The 6889-nt window shown below is 43.0% G+C and overlaps 1 pseudogene; it reads right to left on the reverse strand.

The window, feature by feature from the left end:
* Positions 1-2964: 2964 nt before the first annotated feature.
* LOC121818314 (cardiotrophin-like cytokine factor 1) lies at positions 2965-6889 on the reverse strand (annotated as a pseudogene).

Consider the following 6889-nt stretch of genomic DNA (forward strand, 5'->3'; position numbering starts at 1 on the left):
CAATGTCAAGGGTTGGGGCCGATGGTGGACACAGAAGTATCTGCAGGGCTCCAGGCTATTTAATGTGCCCTCATGTGGCTGCAGGAGCTAGCTGCAGGTACATGCATGGCAGTAAGGTCCACTCAAAGGAGGCAGGGCCAGCTCCAGGCATACAAGCAGCTGAGGTGCCTAGACATTTGGCACACCCTCATGCATCTACTGGGGCTAGCTGCAGGTAGCCACAGGGTGGTAGTCTATGGACCTAAGCTGGCATTATGCACCCACACAGTCACAAGTGTGTTAGTTACTCAGTCGTGCCCATGTGACCCCATGGACTGCAGCCCACCAGGCTCCTCTGTCCATGCGATTTTCCAGGCAAGGACTACTGGAGTGGGTTTTGTGGCTAATTGCCAGTGCAGATCCTGGGTCCTGGACATCCTGCAGCAAGTTCTGGGTGAAGACAGAGGAAAACAGGAAGGGACTCAGGCAGCTGGCGTCAGTCTGCAAAGGCAAAATGAGGCCCTCAGGAACAGAAGCTGCAGGGGGCCACGGTGGCTGTGCTGGCCACTGGTTTCTTCAGTGTCAAAAGCTTTTGGGACCTTCTGTGGAGTGGTCTGCTGGGGCCTGTGATGAGGTCCTCAGTGATGAAAGCTGCAGGGCTCTGCAGCATCCTCAAGGCTTGTCAAGGTCCTCAGTTGCAAAGGCTGCTGGGGTCTTCTGCAGAGCAGGTCACTGGCAGCCACATTCACTCCCACTGCATGGCTGATACTAGTAGCCCCTGCCCATCTTCCATATTCCTAGCCATCTCTAGATGTCACAACTATGCCAGTCTCTGGGTAGCATGAAACGAAGCAGGTCTTTTGTGCAGTATCCTGACAGGCTGGGCAAGCTGGTCACTCATCGCTCATTCCTTTCTTCTTTTCCCAGCAAAGGGAACTGTTTTGGGCCAGGGAGCTCCCTCCGGGCACTGACCAGTGTTACTTGGGACTGGGATGATGCAGGCAAAATGGAGCTGTTCTTCCTACTCTTTTTTTGATATAGTTATTCTCAGGTTAGTGGTCCACTGTGTTGCTGAAGCTTCCTAAGTGGACTCCTGAGTACTCCCATAGCTGTTTTTGTTTGTGGATTGCTGACTGTTGTTCTCTGGAGGGAGACAGAGGCTTGGGTGTCCTGCTTTGCCATCTTGGTAATGTCACTTTTCTGTCATCATGTATTAAAGTCTACAAATAATTTGAAGACATAACAATAACTGTTTTGTACAATATTGATTCATGTGTATTTACTATTTATCTTTTAATATGCTCTCCATTCTTTCCTGGAATTTTCATGTTTTCTTACAGCATGATTTTGTTCTTGCCTGGAGAAATCCCCTTAATATTTTAGAGCAGGTCTGCTGGCAATAAATTCCCTTAGTCTTTGAAAATGTATGTATGTTATCTTCATTTTTGAAACATATTTTTGCTACATCTATAGTTTTCAGCTCAGTTATTTTCTATAAGCAGTTTAAAGGTGAAATTTCATTGCTTTTTGGGTTTCAATGTTTCTTATAAGACACTGGCTGTTGGTTATACTCTTGTTCTTTTGAAGACAATGTATTCTTCTCTAACCCCTTATCAGATTTTCCACTTGATTTTATCAGCTGTTTTTCCTTGATGCACATTAAGTGCAGTTTCCTACTTATGTCTTGAGTCCCTGAGTTGATGTCTTGCATCAGTTTCAAACAAATTCTCAACTATGACCTCTTCAAATATTGCTTTTGCCTCATTCTATTTTCTTATGGAATGTGAATTACATGAATGTTAAACCATTTGAGTAGGTCTTACATGTCTCTTATACACTAATCTTTTTTCCACTCTTTCTTTCTCTGCTTCAGTTTGAGCATTTTCCACTGACCCATATCCCAGTTCACTAATCCTACATCCTGCCATGTCCCCTCTGATGCCAAACTCATACATTATGCTTTAAATTTTAGATACTGCCTTTTTCAGTTCTAAACTTTCATTTTGATTATTTAGACATCCGAATCATTTTAAATTTTCTATTCTTTCATCTCTTTTGTCCTTATTCTCTATTTAGAATATATTCTATAACATATTATAGAGTTCTTATAAGCTAACTTCAGTATCAGCAACATCCATGGATCCACATCTATTTTTTTCCTCTTAATTGCCAGTCTTGCTTTTTGCTCATCTAGAAATTTAACTGTGTGCCAGATAGTGTAAATAGAAAAACCACAGAAGTTTCACAGAAAAGAGGGTTTTCCTTTTATTATGCAATAATGTGAGTAGCTAATAAACTCAATCCAATCAGAAATTCAGCTTGATCTGGAACATACTGCAAACTTTGTAAGGCCCTGTCTCCTTCTGGTATATTCCTGTTCATAGGTTCTGGAAATACAGATCTCCTTGGGCCTAGAAGCTAATGGATAGTTCTGACTTTCAGAGGTTTTCAGCCTCCATTAGCATCCTACTTCACTCAGCTTTAAAACTTGGGAAATATCTTTAAGGGGACACTCACCGTGTGTTTGAAGCAATGCTCCTCTCTGGCAGCACTGTACAACTGAAAGATATTTCAGATATTTGTCTTTTAAAAGTTTTTGTGCTAGTTCCTCCATTTCTTGTACAGCCACCGGTGATGAAAATATTCCAAGGTGAAAACTATGCACCTTTAGAGCCCCTTAATATTTCAATGTCATTACAGTACTATGCAACTGCTAAAAGGCTGCTGACTTCTCTGTCTTCAAGCAGAAGCCCTTTGCCTGGAACAAGTGTGATCTACAGCCTGTCCCGAGATAAACAAAGGACTGGCAATTATTGAGTCATTTTGGAACAACTCTCCGTTTTCTGTAATTTCAGTTCATCCAGTCTTTGTTTCCACAGCTCTCTGAATCCTTTAAAATGTGACTTTTGTAGTGTATCCAGTTCTGTCTGGTGGGAGAGTGGCAATGTATTTCATTTCACTGTTAAATGAAAGTCAGGGTTCGTCTTTTTTGTCACTAAGTGTATTTGCTCTTTATTTTCATTTATAGACTTTGAATTTTATGTACAAAACTTCCTACCACTCTGAAAGCTTCTTCCTGCATGCATTTCAAGGTTTAGGATTGCTGAAACAACACATACATCCACAAAGTTTACCAACATCTCAGAGCTGAAAGTTGTTAGTGAAAGGCCAGTTTTATGGATGCATTTTTCTTTTTTGCTTTAAGTTGTACATGTTGTTAAAATGTTTATTTGCATCTCTTTCTCCATTAGTTTTTTTTCTTTACCATTTTCCCTATTGACATGTTCCCGTTCCCTTTACCATTTTCAAGATATCTTCTCTGTATTGTAGATGTTAGTCCTTATTTTAAGTCATATCACAAATTACATCTTTCCCATGTTTTCTTTTGACTTTATTTTTTAATAAAGATGCTTTGAGTTTTTCTTTTTAAGTGACTGAATGTTATGGCTTCTGGACTTTGTGAAATAAATTGATAATCTTTGGAAGTTATCCCTTATTTTCATCTAGTTTTTTTTTTTTCCTTTTTTTAATACTTGAAACTTTGATCCTGGTAATGGGTACATTCTCCCATGTCTTCTCCAGATGGCTACTTGGATTTCCTAGGATCACCTTTTACTCACTGAAGTGGAACGATGTCCATGTACATATTTTCATAAGCATTTGGTTCTATTTATGAATTTTCTGTTCTGTTCTATCCTGGTGTGTCTATGTGTACACGAGAAACACACTTTTCCTCATTGACATTTTACTATATGGGCTTCCCTGGTGGCTCAGTGGTAAAGACCTTGCCTGCAATGTAGGAAATACAGGTTTGATCCATGGGTCATGAAGGTTCCCCGGAGAAGGAAATGACAATCCCCTCCGGTATTCTTGCCTGGGAAATCCCATGGACAGAGGAGCCTGACAGGCTACAGTTCATAGAGTTGCAAAAGAGTCAGACACAATTGAGTGACTAAACAACAGCAGTTTTATTATACATCTTAATAAGCAGTAGGGTGACTCTCCACTTGCTTTTCTTTTTCAGAATCTTCCAAGACATTTCTGGCTTGCAGATTTTTCCACAAAAACTTTAGAATCAAGATGACTTGCTTCAAAGAAAATCTATTGGTATCTTTATTGGAACTGGGTTATATCCGTTAACGAACAAAGAACTGACAACTTAATGACACTGAGTTTCTATTTAAAAAGATGTGTCACTATTGATTGTTCTGGGGGGGAGGGTCCTTTAGCAGTATTTGTTTCCTTCATTCTGGTCTTGCACCTTTCTTCCTAGGGGTACTTTTTTGTTCTTACTATAATTACGCTATATTTGCTTTCTTATATAGTCTCATTTTCTGGATAATGGATTGGAATTAATTTTTCAACACTTGAAAATGAGATTGCTCTTCAGTATTAGAAGTACCAAAGAAGCTATAGGGATGTTCCAGAAACAAGAAGATTGCCTACACTGAGTTCAGCCTATTCAATAAAATACTGTTTTCCTAAAATGAAATAATTTCATTGAAGGAGTTCAAGCTATTCTTTTCCATGATTTCTATCGTTGTTGTTCAGTCACTCAGTCGTGTCCAACTCTTTGAGACCCCATAGACTGCAGCACGCTAGGCTTCCCAGTCCTTCACCATCTCTTGGAGTTTGCTCAGATTCATGTCCATTCTATCGTTAACTCAAAAACCTCTCCTTCTGCTGACCATCTATGCATTGGTTTTTAACAAATGGTGAACAGTGGACTCATACTTGTAGCTTTTAAAAATGCATACAGCCAGGTTGACCCTTCTGATTCAGGTCTAGGGTAAGTCTAGGCATGTGTATATGTGTGTATACACACTCAACTCCAGTGACTGTGATGCCTCTCCTTTTAAGAATTATTAATAAATCAAAAACTAAGTCCTGTTGACCATACATTCTAAATATCTCTGCCACATACTTCTTCATTTTTACCTTTGCCAATTTTTTTTTGTTCTGAAGCAAGCATTTTATTTGTTAATACAAGGATAGAAATTTGGCAATAAATATCATCTAATATATAACATCTTCAAATAAATAAATAAATAAACTGAAGAGTCATGAGTGGATAGGGTTGAGGCCTAGGGCTTGAGGGAGCTGCCCCCACACCTCAAAATGCTATTGCAATATAAACTCTGAGGAAATTTTGTGGCTGTGGCTATGGTTGCCCTCCTCAGCCTTGACAACCCACATACTCTGGGAAAGAGGGTGGAGGGGAAGGGTCCTGAAGCTGGCAAGAAAATCCTTAGCAATGTCCTTTGGTTGCCACCCTGTGACACTGACTGCCTTGGTGACCCCTGTGTCTGGCCTGGCCCTCTCACTCTGCTTTCAGTATTATCTCCAATGCAGACCCCACCTCTTCCCTTTTTAATCCCATCTCTTCCTGTTTCGACTTGCTACCATGTGTTTCCTGAATTGGATGTATTGAGTTATTTGGGAGTAAGCAGAGCAACACCCATCTAAGGAGAGGATGGCAGCCAAAGGGCTTCATGCCAGAAAGGTACACAAGATGGTAGCCCACTCACTACCCTACAGGCACGCTTCCTGGGAGTGCCACTTGAGGAGTTGGGTGGATGCTTGCAAGTAGTGGGCAGGAAGCATGAAGCTATGAGAGCCTTGCACCAATCATTTTGGGCTCCTTTGGGCATCACATTAGGTGGAAATGGGATGGGGCCTACTGCACCTCTTCCCCAGGCCTGGAGAAGTCAGGAAGGCTGGGAGTGGATGGGTCTTATTGAATCACATCCTCTTCCAAGTCCATGGAGGGCTAAAGGCTCATGGTTTTGGCCTCCTGGCTCAAAGAGAGTTGGCATATAGGTTTCTCCTTCCCAGGGTGGGAGCAGGGTCTGAAGGAGGAGGGGAAAGAGAAGGTGGTAAAGGAAGGTCAGAGGTTACAAGTCATGGACCTCCAGGGGCAGGGTGACTACAGTGGCCAGAGGCTGCATCTTCTTTTTGACACAGTTGAAGTCCTTGGCCGAGTGTCACAGACAGGTCTTCAGCCCCTTCAGCAGCCAGAAACTGTCCATCTTCTGGAATAAGTCACTGTGGGGAAAGCTGGGGGCCCAGGTGGGCTCAGTCCCAGGCAAAGGCTGAGCAGTGGGTAGCCCAGAGCTGCCATGACACCCACAATGTCTCCCAGCACACCCTAGAGGCTGGTGCAGAGGTGGGCCAGGCTGTGGCACTGCTTGAGAGTGATGGCCTTGAAGGTGAGGCCACTCAAGTAGCACAGGTTGTGGCTGTAGGCTTCGTAGTTCTGGGTCAGCAGTGGTTTGTCCTTGAGGTTTCGCCACACCTCTGGGATGACAGAGGGCCTGAGCAGAGTCTCTGCCCCCAACTGAGGTGTTGAAGTTAGGCTCGTTGAAAGGGGGGACTCAGGTAGTTCAGAGAGGTGCCGGCCAAGCTGTGGAGCTGGTGTCCAGGTAGCAGGTGAGATCACGGGTTTTCTAGATGGAGAGGCCAGGCCCTGGGTTTTCTATGCACATGAGGGCTGGGTGGGGGTGGTGCCAGAGCAAGGTTCATAGGCATGTGAGCATCTCCAATGAGTCCCCTGCCACCAGCTCTCCCAGATGGACAGCTTGGTGGGCTCCAGCCAAGTAGGAAGCAGCAACTCCCGCTGCCTGGCCCAGTCTAGCCCAGCCTGGCTCAGTTCTACTTATCCCAATTTAAACCAAAACTTCATCATCTCATGCCTAGACCACTCTAGCAATCTCCTCTTTGCTACTCTTCAATCTACTCTTTGTCTCTTATAATCCAGCCTCTAAACAGCTAACAGGGCCATATATGTAAAAGAAAAAGTGGACTGTGCCACATGCTCACATAAATTCCTTCAAACCTTCCCATCTATGATTCCTAAACACTGATTCATTGACAAGTGCCTGTCCCTAAGTTTCCACTGGTGTGTTGCACA

This window comes from Ovis aries, chromosome X (genome assembly GCF_016772045.2).
Source record: "Ovis aries strain OAR_USU_Benz2616 breed Rambouillet chromosome X, ARS-UI_Ramb_v3.0, whole genome shotgun sequence".
Classification (NCBI taxonomy): Eukaryota; Metazoa; Chordata; class Mammalia; order Artiodactyla; family Bovidae; genus Ovis; species Ovis aries.